The sequence below is a fragment of the Eschrichtius robustus genome, chromosome 18 (genome assembly GCF_028021215.1).
Source record: "Eschrichtius robustus isolate mEscRob2 chromosome 18, mEscRob2.pri, whole genome shotgun sequence".
Lineage (NCBI taxonomy): Eukaryota > Metazoa > Chordata > Mammalia > Artiodactyla > Eschrichtiidae > Eschrichtius > Eschrichtius robustus.
This window is the reverse complement of record NC_090841.1, coordinates 39,236,510-39,255,694: the sequence shown is the minus strand read 5'-3', so window position 1 is coordinate 39,255,694 and position 19,185 is coordinate 39,236,510. Positions and strand designations below refer to the sequence as shown.

The following is a 19,185-nucleotide window of genomic DNA, read 5'->3' as shown; positions in this document are numbered from 1 at the left end:
GCCTCCTATTTTTAATTTTTATTTGTTCCTACATCACAAATATAACATTGAATGAGATTACCTAAATGTGAGGGTTTTCCTCTGCTCTGGTTGCAATTCTGTTCAAAAACAAGAATAAATCTCACTAAATTACTGAAAAAAATGTATTATGTATTTTTGATTTATACATAAATGAATACTTATAATAAGTATGTTTTGAACATTCCTCAGATTGTATCTTATATGTTTACTTACCTTTCCCACACATTTCTTTTAGTAAATAGAAACTATATTCTAAGATAAAAAGAAATTTTTCCTACTAAAATAGATTCATAGGGATTGTGACATACAAGCTTAAAAGACAGATGGAACAAAAACAAAGGAAACAAGTTACTGCCATGACAATATCTCTACCAAAGATTATTTTCAGAGAAATTAACAATTGTCCTGGTTAAATGATGATGTTTTTAGATATTCTGAATTTATCCCCTACAATAGTATAAGTGGGGGTTAGGTGAAAATGGTTTTCAATGTAAAAAATTTTTGTTGAAAAAAATTACTTTATTGAAAAAAATTTTATAAAGCAAATCATAAGAAATGACTCTAAGAGCTTTAATCATTCTGCGGTATGTCTGTCAAATATATCTGTGTCCACAGAATTGTTTTGCTCTGTCAAAGCAAACTACAATTTCTAGTCAGGGATTTTCATCATGGTCAAAATCTTTTCTCTTCATCCTTTAAGTATGAGATATGTTCAAATTAAAAACCATCTAACAAGTTCTTTCTCCTCTATTTCAGTTCCCAGAGCTGCTCAGTATTTGTAAGTTGTTATTCATCTAAAGAAATATTAAATAATTAATAGAAAAAATTCTAATATGTATGACCCATCACATTAATACAGTTTTTACAGTCTGAGGTACTTGGAACATATGCAGTTCTCTCTACTTTTTTTTTTTTTTTTAAACTTAGTGCTGTAGAATGCATGGGTAATTTGAGAATGAAGTGCTGCATGTTCACCTCATCAGAAGCAATAAAAGAAAGCCAAGGGAAAGATTAACAAAGAATATGTTGTACTTTTACAGTTACAGAATGATTCTCTCTGACAAAAGACATTCACAGAGATTTTGACTACTTGAATGATTTGTGTGAATGAACTCAAAATCCCCTTTAGGCCTCTCTGTGGTTGGTATAAGTAAAGTAAAAAGTAGAGATGTAATGAGCCCTTCAAGGTAGCTGAGCAGTCCATTCTGACTACCAAGCAAGGAAGAAATTCTGTGTTTGAATGAACAGTAACTATGATAGTTACTAACATTTAAAAATATAATAGAGGAAAAATAAATTTTAAAAGTTATTAAATGATTTAATAGCACCAACTTTAAAAATCTACTCTAATAAAAATTAAATTCTTTTAAAATGAGTTCAGTTAATTATCACCATTAGAGCCCACAGTGACTCATTAAACTTTTATTATTCTCCCCTCTCTCTTCTTCCTTTTAGAGGGTGAATCACTTTTTAGGACAAAATCTATTTTTCTATAGGTGTATTAGAGTGATGCAAGGGGACATTTTTCTTCTCTATTTTACTTCCAAACTTGTGGTTTTAGTTGCCTGTGATTGGGTTTGTAGTGGTTTTCACATTACTAATGGTTATAATGGTACTGCAATCCAAGTCCCAGATTCTCCACACACTGAAGTCCGTATAAGTTTACCTCAAGGTATACTTCAGAAATAATCACTCATGTTTTTTCTGGGCTCTTAACTTGATTTTCTACTTTTCTATGTTTGTTACTTTCAATATCAATGGTTTTCCTAATCCACACCTTTATCAATATTCATTTGAATGATAACAATTCTCTTAGCTATTTATATATCATGTGAGTAGTGTTAAATTTATTTAACAAGGCCATTAGACTAAGGTAGCTCTAATGCAGTGGCAGTCTACATAAGCAAACCAAAATCTAAACCAGTAAATGCCTCAAGGTTACCAAATCAAAACCTAAGGACAACCAATCACAAACAGCCAATTAGATTTTAAGCTATAGCCACTCAGTAATTTCCTTGCTTTTTGTCTGCCTTTTCTCTATAGAAGTCTCTTCCTGAGCTACTGTTTGGGGAGTGTTTCTAACCACTTCTTGTTTTGTGCTGCCCTATTCAAATAAATTTTTGCTCAAATAAACTCTTAAATTTTTTAATGTGCCTCAGTTTATTTTTAACAGTACATATGAAGACTGACAAATAGATCTGATCAACATAACACGTGGTAGGTTCTAATGTTAATAAAAATCATTTGAAAAAATATAGAAAGAAATTAGAGAGAGAGAGGGAGATTGATTTTAATTTTAATAGATGTTATATAATTTATTTTAGGTAGTATTATCTTTTAAGCAGAAGTTTGTTTTTTTTCCCCCGAATTTATAATAGCTTATCTCATACCCCATTTACAATAACAGCTATGCAAAGTGAATCACACTGGTGTAAACTCTGCTCATAACTTGCAATAAGCTTTTTCTCTTTCAAGTTCTTCTCCACTAACTCATGAATGTACTGTTGTTCTGGGTACAATATAAGTTTTTCATTTTTCCTTTATTTTGGTTATTTACGTAGAGTTTGCTTGATCCCAGAATGTGTGGTAGTCTTCAGCCATTCTGTATTAAATATGACTTCTGCCCATTCTCCATTTTTTCAGTAATCCTATGTGCACCTTCAGTTCCGCACTCTGAAAAGGTAAGAGTTTTTTTCCGTCTTTTGCTTAATGTTGTCTATCTCTTCTGCTAGAATGAAGAGTCTGCAGTCAACAGAAATTTCTGTGTTGTTATTGTATTATTATTATTAATTATTATTATTATTATTATTATTATTATTATCCTACTGCCCATCAGAATGCCTGGAGTACCTTAGAAACACAGTAAATATTTGTCAAGTCAATGAACTTGTACCTGCAGTTTCTACAGATATTTTGGTGTGTGGGGAAGGAGAGTTTTTATTTTATACATATTTATTATAACTTAATTGCTCATATTATCGGAGGAATTTGGAGGTGTTTCAAGAAAATAATCTAAAGAACATTAGCAACAGTGTTGTGCCAGATAGCATGCCTACTTTTGAACAACTTGTCCATTGATGTGAGCCCATCTCAAGTGCCTTGCCATGTCACTCCTCAAAGAGAATTTCCACTTTATGAAGTTCTTTAAACATGATGCAAATTGAGAGCATGACTTGTTATCCCTTGTAATGTATATCTATCCTATTTTACTCTCCATCAGATGTGTATTCACTTCCTTGGTCTGGTAAGAACCCTATAGTATCTCCTTAGAGAGACATTTCTTCCCCCTTTCTGAATTCATGTAATTTATGCAGGCAGGAATCTACCAGCAGGAAACAGGAGCAAGCAGAAATCTTAGTCAAGGTATCCTATTGCTCCTGCCACATTGAATCATTCAGAGATTGCTTTTGACTCAAGCCTGTCTAGGGAGACCCAAACCAATGACTCTTATTAGAATAACACATTAGGAAACCAATAGCTTATCTTAGGACACAGAGACACAAGGGAGCATTACATATTTGAGAGGAAGTAAGCTTCAAAATGCATTTTTCCAATAAAAAGAAAGAGACTAACAATGAGATCCACACAGACTAAGAAAAAACCAAGACAAACTATGCCCTGATGATAAAATTTGAGTACATGGACCAGCTCACCTCAAGTCAGAGTTGTCCTTCTATTACATGAGCCAGTTTGAGATGAGTTTTTGTCACTTCCAACTGAAAGTGCAAGTATGTAATATACTATTCTAAATCTGCTTAAATCCTTGGTATAAATACACTGAATTATGACTTAAGGATTAAATGCTTTATACTCCATCTCTATGATTATTTCTAATTTTTTATAAAAGGTATTCAAAACAATTCCAAATATTGCTTCATCAGTTTGATTTTTTTCTCTGTTTTTTTAATATTGGTTGAAGGGCAGCATGATATGAAATTATATTTTTGTGTAGCTGTATTAAGAGTTTCACAGTGATATCAATTTAAAATTATATTAGGTGTATTGAAATTTGTTTATTAAATATATCCATAAAATTGTGATAAGTTGAGATTCATGTCATATACAAATGGCCTATACAGGAGAAATTTAATTCATTCATTAATTCAACACATTCAACACACAAAACAACACATTAACATCAATACAACAAAACCTCTTTTGTTTACTTTTATTTTTTACTTTTTTTTATAGAGCAGGTTCTTAATAGTTATCTATTTTATGCATATTAGTGTATATATATCAACCTCAATCTCCCAATTCATCCCACCACCCACTCCCATGCTTTCCTCCTTTGGTGTCCATATGTTTGTTCTCTACATCTGTGTCTCTATTTCTGCCTTGCAAACTGGTTCATCTGTACCATTTTTCTAGATTCCACATATATATGTTAATATATGATATTTGTTTATCTCTTTCTGGCTTACTTCACTCTGTATGACAGTCTCTAGATATGTCCACATCTCTACAAATAACCCAATTTCTTTCCTTTTTGTGGCTGAGTAATATTCCATTGTATATATGTACCTCATCTTCTTCATCCATTCGTCTGTCAATAGGCATTTAGGTTGTTTCCATGACCTGGCTATTGTAAATAGTGCTGCAATGGACATTAGGGTGCATGTGTCTTTTTGAATTATGGTTTTCTCTGGATAGATGTCCCGTCGTGGGATTGCTGGGTCATATGGTAATTCTATTTTTAGTTTTTTAAGGAACCTGTATACTGTTCTCCATACTGGCTGTATCAATTTACATTCCCACCAACAGTGCAAGTGGGTTGCCTTTTCTCCACACCTTTTCCAGCATTTGTTGTTTGTAGATTTTCTGATGATGCCCATTCTAACCGGTGTAAGGTGACACCTCACTGTAGTTTTGATTTGCATTTCTCTAACAATTAGTGATGTTGAGCATCTTTTCATGTGTTTGTTGGCCATCTGTATGTCTTCTTTGGAGAAATGTCTATTTAGGTCTTCTGTCCATTTTTGGATTGGGTTGTTTGTTTGTTTTTTTAATATTGAGCTGCATGAGCTGTTTATGTATTTTAGAGATTAATCCTTTTTCTGTTGATTTGTTTGCCAGTATTTTCTCCCATTCTGAGGGTGGTCTTTTCATCTTTTTATGTTTTTTCTTTTCTGTGCAAAAGCTTTTACATTTAATTAGGTCCCATTTTTTAATTTTTCTTTTTATTATCATTACTCTAGGAGATGGGTCAAAAAAGATCTTGCTGTGGTTTATGTCAAAGATTGTTTTTCCTATGTTCTCCTCTAAGAGTTTTATAGTGTCTAGACTTACATTTAGGTCTTTAATCCATTTTTAGTTTATTTTTGTGAATGGTGTTAGGGAGTGCTCTAATTTCATTCTTTTACATGTAGCTGTCCAGTTTTCCCAGCACCACTTATTGAAGAGACTGTCTTTTCTCCATTGTATATCCTTGCCTCCTTTGTCATAGGTTAGTTGACAATAGGTGTGTGGGTTTATCTCTGGGTTTTCTATCCTGTTCCATTGATGTATATTTCTATTTTTGTGCTAGTACCATATTTTCTTGGTTATTGTACCTTTCTAGTGCAGTCTGAAGTCAGGGAGTCTGATTCCTCCAGCTCTGTTTTTTCCCCTCAAGGTTGCTTTGGGTATCCGGGGTCTTTTGTGCCCCCATACATATTTTAAGATTTTTTGTTCTAGTTTTGTAAGAAATGCCATTGGTGATTTGATAGGGATTGCACTGAATCAGTAGATTGCTTTGGGTAGTTTAGTCATTTTCACAATATTGATTTTTCCAATCCAAGAACATGGTATATATCTCCATCTGTTTGTGTCATCCTTGATTGCTTTCATCAGTGCCTTATTTCTGAGTACAGGTCTTTTACCTCCTTAGATAGGTTTATTCATAGGTATTTTATTCTCTTTGTTGCAATGGTGAATGGGATTGTTTCCTTAATTTCTCTTTCTGATTTTTTGTTGTTAGTGTATAGGAATGCAAAAGATTTCTGTGCATTAATTTTGTATCCTGCAACTTTACCAAATTAATTGATTAGCTCTAGTAGTTTTCTGGTGGCATCTTTAGGATTATCTATGTATAGTGTCATGTCATCTGCAAACAGTGACAGTTTTACTTCTTCTTTTCTAATTTGCATTCTTTTATTTCTTTTTCTTCTCTGGTTACTGTGGCTAGGACTTCCAAAACTATGTTGAATAAGAGTGGTGAGAGTGGATATCCTTGTCTTGTTTCTGATCTTACAGGAAATGTTTTCAGTTTTTCACCATTGAGAATGATGTTTGCTGTGGGTTTGTCATATATGGCCTTTATTATGTTGAGGTAGTTTCCCTCTATGCTCACATTCTGGAGAGTAAAAACTCATAAATGGGTGTTGAGTTTTGTCAAAAGCTTTTTCTGTATCTATTGAGGTGATCATATGGTTTTTATTCTTCAATTTGTTTATATGGTGTATCACATTGATTGATTTGCATATATTGAGGAATCCTTGCATCCCTATGATAAATTCCACTTGGTCATGGTGTACGATACTTTTAATGTGTTGTTGGATTCTGTTTGCTGGTATTTTTTTTGAGGATTTTGCATCTATATTCATCATTGATATTGTTCTGTAATTTTCTTTTTTTTTAGTATCCTTGTCTGGTTTTGGTAACAGGGTGATGGTGGCCTCATAGCATGGGTTTGAGAGTGATCCTCCCTCTGCAATTTTTTGGAAGAGTTTGAGAAGTATAGGTGTTAGCTCTTTTCTAAATGTTTCATAGAATTCACCTGTGAAGCAATCTGGTCCTGGACTTTTGTTTGTTGGAAGATCTTTAATCACAGTTTCAATTTCATTACTTGCGATTGGTCTGTTCATACTTTCTATTTCTTCCTGGTTCAATTTGGAAGGTTATACCTTTCTAAGAATTTGTCCATTTCTTCCAGGTTCTTGATTTTATTGGCATATACTTGCTTGTAGTAGTCTCTTATGATGCTTTGTATTTCTGTGGTGTCTGTTGTAACTTCTTTTTTTTCATTTCTAATTTTATTGATCTGTGTCCTCTCCTCTTTCTTGATGAGTCTGGCTAAAGGTTTATCAATTTTGTTTATCTGCTCAAAGAACCAGCTTTTAGTTTTATTGATCTTTACTATTGTTTTCCTGGTTTCTATTTCATTTATTTCTGCTCTGATCTTTATGATTTCTTTCCTTCTACTAACTTTGGGTTTTATTTGTTCTTCTTTCTCTAGTTCTTTTAGGTGTAAGGTTAGATTGTTTATTTGAGCTTTTTCCTGTTTCTTGTGGTAGGATTGTATAGCCATAAATTTTCCTCCTAGAACTGCTTTTGCTGCATCCCATAGGTTTTGTATCACTGTTTTCATTGTCTTTTATTTCTAGGTATTTTTTGATTCTCTCTTCGATTTCTTCAGTGATCTCTTGGTTATTTTGTAATGTGTTGTTTAGTCTCTATGTGTTTTTTTTTTTACAGTTTTTTTCCTGTAATTTATGTCTAATCTCAGAGCGTTGTGATCAGAAAAGATGTTTGATATGATTTCAATTATCTTAAATTTACTGAGGCTTGATTTGTGACCCAAGATGTGATCTATCATGGAAAATGTTCTGTGTGCACTTGGAAAGAAAATGTAATCTGCTGTTTTCAGATGGAATGTCCTATAAATATCATTTAAATCTATCTGGTCTACTGTGTCTTTTAAAGCTTGTGTTTCCTTATTAATTTTTTGTGTGGATCATCTGTCCATTGGTGTAAGTGAGGTGTTAATTTTCCCCACTCTTATTGTGTTACTGTTGATTTCCTCTTTTATAGATGCTAGCATTTGCCTTATGTATTGAGGTGCTCCTATGTTGGGTGCATATATATTTATAATTATTATATATTCTTCCTGGATTGATCCCTTTATCATTATGTTGTGCCCTTCCTTGTCTCTCATAAGAGTCTTTCTTTTAAAGTCTAGTTTATCTGATATGAATATTGCTACTCCGGCTTTTGCATGGAATATACTTTTCCATCCCATCACTTTCAGTCTGTATGTGTCCCTAGGACTGAAGTGGGTCTCTTGTAGACAGCATATATATGGGTCTTGTTTTTGTATCCATTTCAGCAAGCCTGTGTCTTTTGTTTGGAATATTTAATCCATTCACATTTAAGGTAATTATTGATATGTATTTTCCTATTAACATTTTCTTAAATGTTTTGGGTTTGTTATCATAGGTGTTTTCCTTCTCTTGTGTTTCTTGCCTAGAGAAGTTCCTTTAGCATTTGGTGTAGAGCTGGTTTGGTGGTGCTTAATTCTCTTATCTTTTGCTTGTCTGTAAAGCTTTTGATCTTCCTGTCAAATCTGAATGAGATTCTTGCCAGGTAGAGTAATTTTGGGTGTAGGTTCTTCTGTTTCATCACTTTAAATTTATCTTGCCACTCCCTTCTGGCTTGTAGAATTTCTGCTGAGAAATCATTGCTTATCCTTTTGGGGATTCCCTTGTATGTTATTTGTCATTTTTCCCTTGTTGCTTTTAATAAGTTTTCTCTGTCTTTAATTTTTGTCAATTTGATTACTATGTGTCTCAGTGTGCTTCTCCTTGGGTTTATCCTGCCTGGGACTCTCTGCACTTCCTGGACTTGGGTGGCTATTTCTTTTTCCATGTTAGGGAAGTTTTTGACTATAATCCCTTCAAATATTTTCTCAGGTCCTTTCTCTCTCTCTTCTCCTTCTGTGACCCCTTCTGTGTATAATGTGAATGTTGGTGTGTTTAATATTGTCCCAGAGGTCTCTTAGGCTGTCTTCATTTATTTTCATTCTTTTGTCTTTATTTTGTTCCATGGCAGTGATTTCCACCATTCTGTCTTCCAGGTCACTTATCCGTTTTTCTGCCTCAGTTATTCTGCTATCGATTGCTTCTAGTATATTTTTCTTTTCTTTTATTGTATTGTTCATCTCTGTTTGTTTGTTCTTTAATTCTTCTAGGTCTTTGTTAAACATTTCTTGCATCTTCTTGATCTTTGCCTCCATTCTTTTTCTGCAGTCCTGGATCATCCTCACTACCATTATTCTGAATATTTTTCTGGAAGGTTGCCTATCCCCACTTCATTTAGTTGTTTTTCTGGGGTTTTATCTTGTTCCTTCATCTGGTACATAGTCCTCTGCCTTCTCATCTTGTCTATCTTTCTGTGAATGTGGTTTTTGTTCCACAGGCTGCAGGATTGTAGTTCTTTGTGCTTCTTTATTTTTTCCTTTTTATTTAGCTTGACCAGTGAGTGAGCAGAAGTGTCAGTTCTGGATGGACTCTTTAAGGTCCAACACCTTCTTCACCATGTTCTCCTTTCCATCTGCCACAACTACTGACAATCTTCCAGATAGTGCCTGTTCTGACACCTTGTGTCCCAGAGATAAGATGATATGGAATAGAACCAGGGTCAACCTGCTAGTGTTGGAGGGTCTCCTGCAGAGGTGGGGTGATGGCTGTGGCTCACCATGGGGACAAGGACACTGGCAGCAGCAGTTCTGGGAACTACTCATCATGTGAGCCTTCCTGGAGGCCGCCATTATCCCCACCATACCAATAAAACACAACTTGTATGTGCCAAGTGATTTTCTGGGAGTTTGGAATACATTATCAAATAAAACTGACAAATGTTCCCTGACTTGTTTAGATCACATTGAAATCAGAGTTTTAAAGACTTCCTTTGCTCTATAGATCCTCCTTGACACCCAGAAGTATCATGTCAATATTTCTAAACTTAAGAATATTTCTTTGTGTGACTTTGTAGATATAGCCCATGTTTATAGTTAAGCAGTTACATTTAAATTGAGATTCTGGTATTAGGTTTAGGTTATTATTGTATTAAAGAATATACAGTATGACCACAGAGCAACTAAGCCTGTGCACCACAACTACTGAGCCTGTGCTCTAGAGACCACGTGCCACAACAACTGAAGCAAATGTGCCTAGAGCCCATGCTCCTCAACAAGAGAAGCCACCTAATGAGAAGCCTGCACATCACAATGAAGAGTAGCCCCCACTCGCCACAACTAGAGAAAGCCCGCACACAGCAACAAAGACCCAATGTAACCAAAAATAAATAAATTAATTAATCAAAAACAAAAGAATATATAGTATGTAATAAAGACAACATGATGCACTAAATCGCATTTATGTCCAACTGATATGTTGAAAGCAAGAAGTGTCTTATTTATAACATATATTTTTAATCCATTTAATAGTTATTTGCTGAACATGTATTATGTGTTAGTTTTGTGTTGGTGGATATAATAGTCATTTGTCTAAGATCACATACAGTCTAGTAAGGAAGACAGGTTATAAACCTAATCATTTCCAGATGTGTAAAGTTCTATAAAATTAAATTTCGTGTAGCTAAAATAGAAAATAATAAGAAAAAATAAGGTTGGTGTGGATGGCTATATTGGTATAATTTTCAAATAATTGCTCAATTTACTTTCCAGCTGTCATTTTTGATTCTCAAGAACTGTTGTATTCCATATGTTACACAGGATTTTATCTTTGGTCACCTGATAGGATAATCACTATGGTCAAATATAACCTTAAGCAATTACAAAGATAGAGAATCCTCAAATATTTTAATTATATTAACATCTATTTTTAACAACTTGAAGAAAAATGAAAAAGAATTAGATAAAGTTTAAAATAAAAGAGAGACCAGAACTATGTGTGTGTGTGTGTGTGTGTATATTTTTTCTAAGTAGTTATATTCTGCTAAGCCCTATGGGCTAAACAAACTACACGTGCTATTGCAGTTAACCCTAAGTTTAACACTTTGATTTGGACGCCAATGAATAAACTAACATTCAAGAAGTTTAGGCAAAGGTTGCAAGTTCTTTTAGGCAGAAAAAAGGAAGATTCCAAATCATGAATCCCAATCAATGTCCTGCATGCTATAGCAAACTATATCTAAAAGTGAATTTAAAAAAAAAATCCAAGTACATATATCTTTACAAATAATTCATGTCCAATATTTTCCTTTAGTATACCTTTGCTTTTCTTATTTTTTTTTTTTAACCAATTGGTTATTTAGTGAATTTTGGATAAAAGAACTGCTACTCATTTTTATTCATTTGTTTCCCAAAGTGAAAGTGAAGTTACTGGTCAAATTTTAAATTCAGGACCTTACAGATTTTTTCAAGAAATATAAAGAAATCACAGTCACGACTGTTGAACTTTGCCAAAAGGAAAAACATTATGTGCTTAGAGAAGAAAATTATAAAATTATATGAGGTAAAATATATATAAATTATCTTCCTACACAGGCCAGAGAATTACATTATATTTGGGGGATATTTGAGAAAGTGTAGATCTCTGTTAAGCATTTCATGAGCCCCAGCATTCCCAGTTATTAAGTCATTTATTTCCTTAATTATAGAAAATTCATAGTAAGAATTTCCACTCACATCTAAGCTGTTAACTAGTAGAATCTGCTGCATTATTGTTTTCCAGGGTCTTTAAATCCTTGTAAGATCTGCTCACATCCTACCCCATTCTCCAACTTCTTCTTTTACCACTATTCCTCCATTTAAGCCTGCTGAAATATTTCCTCAAGGATCTTTAAAGGCCTGGCAGCTTCTAAGATTTGGAGTTCTATTCAAATAGCACCTACTTGGGCTACCTTACCTGACTACTTCACCTAGAATAAATGTTCTAGGATTTATTCTGTCACCTCATTTATTATTTTTTTCATAACACCATTTACTTTTTTATGTTGTGTTTCCAAAAAAATTGTTGGTTTCAAGACAGCAAAGACCTTGTCTATCTTATTTGTTGCAAGATCAATTTCTGACACATTGAAAGTGCTCAATATATAGTTGTTGACTGATGGCATGAGAGACTTCTATGCCAATCCTTTTTGGGTGCAAATAGACTTGTATAAGGGAAGCATCAAACACAATTTTCCAAATAATTATAATTAATTTGAGGAATGTATACTTATTTTTTCCCAACTTGACATCATGAGTCTATGATATAATCCCAATTAGATGTGGAAAGGAAACACTTTACTTTCTCCTTTTAAAAGACTTGCCTCAGGAAAGCATGTCAATTACACTACTGAAGTTAGGCACCTACCTTCACCCAGCAATTGGAATATAAGGTGGTCACATTCCTTGATGGTCACATTTCAGAGTGTTGTCTCCTACATACTTAAGAAAGATATTCCTGGGTTGTAAAACTGGCTTTTAAAAAATTTATGGGACTTCCCTGGTGGTCCAGTAGTAAAGAATCCACCTTACAATGCAGGGGACATGGGTTCAATCCTTGGTCAGGTAACTAAGATCTCACATGCCACAGGGCAACTAAGCCAGCATACCACAACTACTGAGTTCATGCACCTCAACCAGAGAACCTGTGTGCCACAAACTACAGATCCCACAAGCTCTGGAACCCATGCACCACAACTACAGAGCCCACGTGCCATGGAACCTTTGCACCACAACTAGAGAAGAGAAAACCCACACGCCACAACTAGAGAGAACTCTGCAAGCCACAACGAAGAGCCCAAGTGGTGCAATGAAAGAGCCTTCCTGCCTCAACGAAGATCCTGTGTGCCACAACTAAGACCCAACACAGCCAAAAATAAATAATAAAATAAAATCTTTAAAAAAATAAAATGAAAAATTAAAACTTTACACCTCAAAGTGGCAGAGAAAGAACTTAAGAATTTTCTAAAGTAAATGCTCTATGAAAAGGGAGGTTAGGGGCTTAGAGTACAGAAGGAGACTCTTTAAAGTTTAGTCAAGCTGAGGAAAATGTTAAGGTCATCTTGGTTAATAGACATCAACCACTTATGACAACTTAACTAGAGTCCATGAAATTCATACAAGTTTGTATACAAATTTTAAAAAATTCCGAAAGGATATTTAAATTCTCAGTTCTACCTTGTTCTTATCAAGTACATTTTATTTTCTTTCAAACTCAGAGAATTTGAAATGATACCTTTTAATACAATATAAATGTTTTATCACTAATATGGATTTGACTGTATTTCACATTGTGAAAAATTTAAATCAAAAAGGAGAAAGTAAGATGTTTAATGTTGAAATTTATTCTATGGATGATTGAAATTAATAAAAAAAATTTGTCTAATGAATTGTGAATAATGAGTTTTATTTAAATGTCTAATTTGTTTAGGCACATGCATTGCCTAGTTATCCTATTATTATGCAAAATTACAAATGAAAAAAGTTGAATTGGTCAAGTTAAGAAGGTCATTGAAGTAATTAAGACTGGTGAAGAATATTATACTAAACTGAGGATAGTAATAATGTAAAATATACCTGTTCCCTTATATTCAGATTTATGTTCCCATTGAAAGTTAATTGTTTAAGACCTCAGAATATAGTTTAAACACACACACACACACACACACACACACACACGTTTATATATGGGCAAAGTGGGTCATTACTAAGATGACCTAAGATATTTTAATAAGTAATGAAATAATTTGGGGTTTAACCCTTTTTATGAAGATCAATGGCTTATTATTAAGCAGAATTTAAAACAAAATGAAAATGTGAATGTGTGATAACTATTAGTATAAAACAGATACTTAGTGTAAAGCATCATCAAAAATAGTTCATTCAAAAATATTGACATTAATCATCCTAATGTTTCTTTTTAGCTTAACTAATGTAATCATACATTATATTAGTTTATAGGGAAAAACCTATAAAGAATGTGCTAAGATAGGGTGTAGAGAGGAAATGGCTGAAGAGTAGGAGATAAGAGAAATGAAGAGAATATATGATTACTGTTCATTTAATTTACTTCATTTTGCATCTTAGGGATTTGAGTAAACATTTCCAGAGTATAAGTACAAATTACTTAATATCTCATAAAAATGTTGATATGAATTTCTCAGTTACTGCATGCTTTGAATTATATTTCTAGTTCAATTGAAATTGACCTTCAAATATTTACAAACTGATCATAGAAATTTTTCTTCCACTACAAATACAGGTACATGTGAACCCAGAGTAGATTATTGATATTGATGGAGTAGTGTCAGAGAAATCACTTTTTCTTATTTCCCCAAGGTATACTCTCAAATAACCCAACGTTCTTTAGAAGTCTTTTCCGTGCTTTGAAAACAGTGAAAGTGATTTTGTCTGTTAAGCACAACCACACATCTGAGAAACTAAACCCACCAACCAAATTTTCTTGTTACATAAACTTGAAGTTGAATTTTTAATAAAAAATTAAGTTGTCAGTTTGGCTGTCTACCTATATTGGGTAACATGAGCATTTTCTATCTTCTAGGTGTATCAGGTAGGTAAATGTATCAAATTTTTTCTTATTTTTTCTTTCCTAAAGGAATTTTATCTGTCTTTCTCTCATATTTTTTTCCAGTTTTACACTCAATTCCATCATGTCAATGATATGATTTGTTCAACATATCTTTATTGATTCTGTTATATACAACAGAGTATCACTAAAGAAATAAACATGCATAAAACAAGATCCTTCTCATTGAAATCTTTCAGACTAGAATGGCAGATAACTATGAGACAGTGTGAGGAGTACATCCAGGTTGGAAGCTTATTTAATTTTGTGGGGGGGGGGGAGCTTTTTAAGAAAAATATTACAGTGTACAAGTAAAAAACCATGTACAGACACTTCAAAGGGACCAATGCAAGTGAAGGGACTCTGAGTCTTAAGTTCTATTTAGGTTATGGTAAATCCACTGCTGATACAGAGCATTATAATGGTGATATACTCAAACTGCTATCGGAATACTATTGATCAGATTACTTTCTCATGTACAATTACCATGTCATTAAATATTAGAGAAAGAAGTCTATTACTTCTGCCACCTCTGAAAGTCAATTGAGGGTTCATGGAAGTAAAATCTAGTTAAGATTGGCAAATGAGAAGTAGATCATCAGATAGAATAGGTGGGAAGGAAAACCTTTCAGACACAGAGAGATGTGCAAAGGGCAAAAAGAAATGAGTGTGCACCTTTTAAAGAAAATGCAACTATGTACAGCATAGCAGTGTCATAAATGAATAAGGAAAAATGTATGGGAATTCCCTGGCTGTCCTGTGGTTAGGACTCAGCGCTTTCACTGCAGAGGGCCCAGATTCGATCCCTGGTTGGGGAGTTAAGATTGCACAAGCCGCACGGTAAAAAAAGAAATAAAGAAAAAATATATAGGCTGGATATTAGATTGTTGTCAGAGAAGGTCTTGGTTCTTGTTTGCCATGCTAAGTACAGCTGCTTTAAATTTTAAACCAGTGAAATGTTTGTTTAACAAGGAAGCCATAGCTCCTTTTGTTTTTTAAACACGTTTAATTAAAATTATGTCACTCATCATAGTTTTTGAGTAAAAAATTATATTTCATGCTAGTACAGATACAAATCATTTATTGTTCATATATTGTTAATATTTATGATAGAATATAAGAAAAATAAAAACTACCATTTAACATTCACATTTATATATTCAATATAAAACATATAGAGAATATTATGTGTTAAGTGACTAGATATCATTAAATCACTACGAAAATAATTACCAGGCCCTGACAGACAAATATGCTTTCACATGCTATATAAAATTAGGCATCAAAACAAAATAAAAATAACTTTAAGGGTCTGATAAAATAGGCTAAAGCAAGGACATTGAAAGTTAATGCTTTCCTTTCTACCTAAACTTGCCTTATTCAATTTCACAGATTTTATAAAATGTAATAATTCTTAAAAACCTATAGAGGGCAAAGAGAGACAAGATCTTCTAAATGGCCTAAATATGATTGTGAATCACCTAGATGACTCCAAATATTATTTAGGATGTTTTTGTTGAAGGTAACCAAAACCCAACACAAAGTGGTTTAAATTATAAGTAGAGTTGTGACAAATCATGGCTTTTACTCTATTGGTGATTCTGATTGTCAATGATCATTTGTTAATATGTAAATGTAGTGGTTTCAACAGTTGTTGTTCTCACACATGCCTCCAGAAAAAGCCCATCAGTTCCAGCATTTCCAACAAGAATGAGCAAATAATTTTTGTATGTTCAGTACTTAATCAATGCCTGTCCAGTGGGATACAAAGCACTGGTTCATTTCAGTGAACCCTGCCATCTCTCCCGCACTAGGGATGTGGTCAGTGTTCTCCAGTGTACACAGGATATGTGGGAAATGGGGATTCCTGAACCAAAATTTGAACTCTGTTAGGACAGTGGCAAAGGGAAATGAATTATTGCAACTGCATAAAATGGAATGTCATTGTTTTATCTCAAGTACTCACAATTTATCTCCTGAAATTTTGTGATGACTCCTAATTGTACATCTTTTTAATGTATTTTGTCAACAATTTCCAAACCATATCTATAATGTGATCTTTATAGCACAAATCTGACTTATATTAAGGTTTTAAAAAATACCCTAGAACCACAGCAAAAATTATAGGTTCCATGAAATGGGCATCTCAAGTTTTTCATATTTCTCATGACTTACACATGTGCCCCCTGTTCTCTTACACTACACCTCAGAATTAACATTCCAGAATTACTAACTGTATGCATTTTTATATTTCTGTTCAGTGTATTTGCATGCCTTTGCTATAATGTCTGTGATCATTATTTCACCTAGACCTGAACTTTTAATTCTCCCCTAATAATCACAACTAGCTCAGATGAGTCCTTGTTCTGGAACACTTCCCAAATGCCAAAGGTCAGAGTGCCATTAGACTTCTTACACCTATAGTACTCATGCAACTCAGAACGTTATTCTAAAAGTGTTATTTTTTGTGTTTTCACATGAGGAGCTTTATGGAAGAACCAGTTCATTGCTGTGAGTGCAGCTCCTGCATAGCTGCATCTAATAAATACTTGCAAAATGAAACCATGGAGCTTCTGTGCAGGCTATAAGGAAACACTGGGCAGCAGGCAGCACTGAAGCTCGGCAGACCCCGCGCCACTGCCCCCTGAACTTCCTGAGGTCTAACCCCCAGGGCTACTGGTTGTTCTATGCTGGCTTCAACCAGGACCATGGACTCTTTGCATGTGGGATCGAAAATGGATTCCAATTCTATAACGCCAATTCACCAAAAGAAAAAGAACAAGAATTTCTAGAAGGAAGAGTTGGCTATGTTGAAGTATTATTTTGCTGCCACTACTTAGCTTTAGTTGATGGTGGGGGAAAAAACCCTCCCAACAAAGTGATGATCTGAGATGACCTGGAAAAGAAAACTGTTATTGTCATAGGATTTTCTACAGAAGTCAAGGCTGAGTTAGAATTGTGCTTGTTTTGTACTCTGATTAAGGTGTTTACATTTACATGCAATTCCCATCAATTGCAGGTCTTTGAAACTTTCTATAACCCTAAAGATCTCCTGTGTCTGTCCAATAGTAATAACTTCCCCCTTTGCCTTCCCAGGCAGGCACACAGGCCACAGGCTTGCTCACGGACCTGGCCAGCACCAAGAAGTCGTCATTGGGCATTCCGGCCCACAAGGGCGTCCTGAGCTGCATTGCTCTCAACCACCAGGGAACAAGAATTTGAACGCATATGCAAAGAGGACCCTTCTAAGAATACTTGATATTTCAGGGCATTTAATCCAGGAACTACGAAGAGGATTTCAAGCAGCTAATATTTGTTGCATTAACTTCAATCAAGATGCTTTCCTCATCTGTGAGTCCAAAAACCATGGCACATTGCATACTTTGCTGCCAAAGTTTTAAAAAAGGAATAAACAGTCTAGTTGGGCGTCAGTGAATTTCCTTCCGAAATACTTCAGTTCCAAGTGGAGTTTTTAATAGTATCAGGTTCCCTCAGACTCTTCATACATTTGTGCCTTTGGAACAGAGCCAAATGCTGTCATTGCGATTTGTGCAGAGACAGCTACTACAAATTCCTGTTTAACCCAAGGGGGAGTGCAAGCGGGACGTCTACGCACAGTTTTTAGAAATGACCTACGACAGGCTGTGACTATTCACTGGGCATAAAATCAATACCCACGGCAGATTGCCACTGAGAGCGCTGAATGGGCCTCTCAAACTCCTGGGGCTGGTGCCTGCGCTCTGGGGCCTCTTAAGTAAGGTGTTGGAGGGATTGCCCGGGAACTCTGGTCTCAAAGCCGTATGTGGCTGTCTGTTTTTCCTAAGCTAGGCTTTCCATCTCCAGTATTAAGGAAACAATCCTCATCAGGGCACTGTGGACACTCCAGGGGCTCCAAGCATCTCGTGCCTGACTGCTGGCTTGGTACCTTTAGATCAGCTGTGACGTTCGTTTCAGTGGTACCACCAGATCCTAGCACTTGCATTTGGGGCTCCGTACAACCTTAGGGGTCTCTTGAGAAAAGGAGAGACAAATTGAATTTTGTCTTTGGTGACAGATTCTGTCATTTTTACTGAGTTTTTGATGGGGAAATAAACAAAGAGTAAATGTTAGATCTGGTAACATCTGGTAAACATTATTACCAGATTTAAGTGGGAAATCCTCCCATCTGAACATGAAGGAAAAAAGACACTGCCAAGTTTGAGATGCCAGGCATTTTCCCGGAGAGTCCCGCGCCTCTCCTCCGTGCCTGCTGTAATCCATAGTGTAGTTGTGTCTCGATTTTGGGAGTTCCCGTCTTTGTGTTGGAGCTGTTAGAATTAAGGCAAACGCCAGGCCAACCCTGTGAGCAACGCTTGTGTATCTCCTGTGATCTCCTGATGAAACTGCGGGGGGCGGAAGGGGGTGTTAAAAGAGAGTTTCTGTTACCCGTAGAGAACAGAGGAATGCATAGAATGAGTCATAGAAGAAAGTGTCACTCAATTTAGAGGTTATGAAGAGAAACTTTGGACATCTTAACAAAGCAGTGCCCAATTTCTGTTGTCATGGAGCAGGATGCCTTAACCTGCCATTTACACCGCCCTTTCTCACCATTTTCTTATCTCCCCAACGTTTATAAGAATAGCTGCACATTAACATTCTGGGAATGAGAGGAACATAACATTTTTTTTTTAACATTTGGTAACTAAAATAGGTTACGGGCTCTATATCCTTAGTATTACTTGAGGTATATACTTAATTTTCTTAAATTCCTTTTAAACTTAATTTTATGGTTTTGGTTTCAGGTTGCAAATATTTAAACTCTACAGCAACAAGTTCTCAGTTTTGCCAGTTCCTTTACTCTCGTGTAATCAACTAACTTTGTATGTGGCTT

The 19,185-nt window shown here is 34.8% G+C and overlaps 1 pseudogene; it reads left to right on the top strand.

Moving 5' to 3' along the window:
• LOC137751856 (WD repeat domain phosphoinositide-interacting protein 3 pseudogene) overlaps nt 1–17,963 on the top strand; it is an 81,408-nt pseudogene extending 63,445 nt beyond the window's left edge.
• Nucleotides 17,964–19,185: the final 1,222 nt, after the last annotated feature.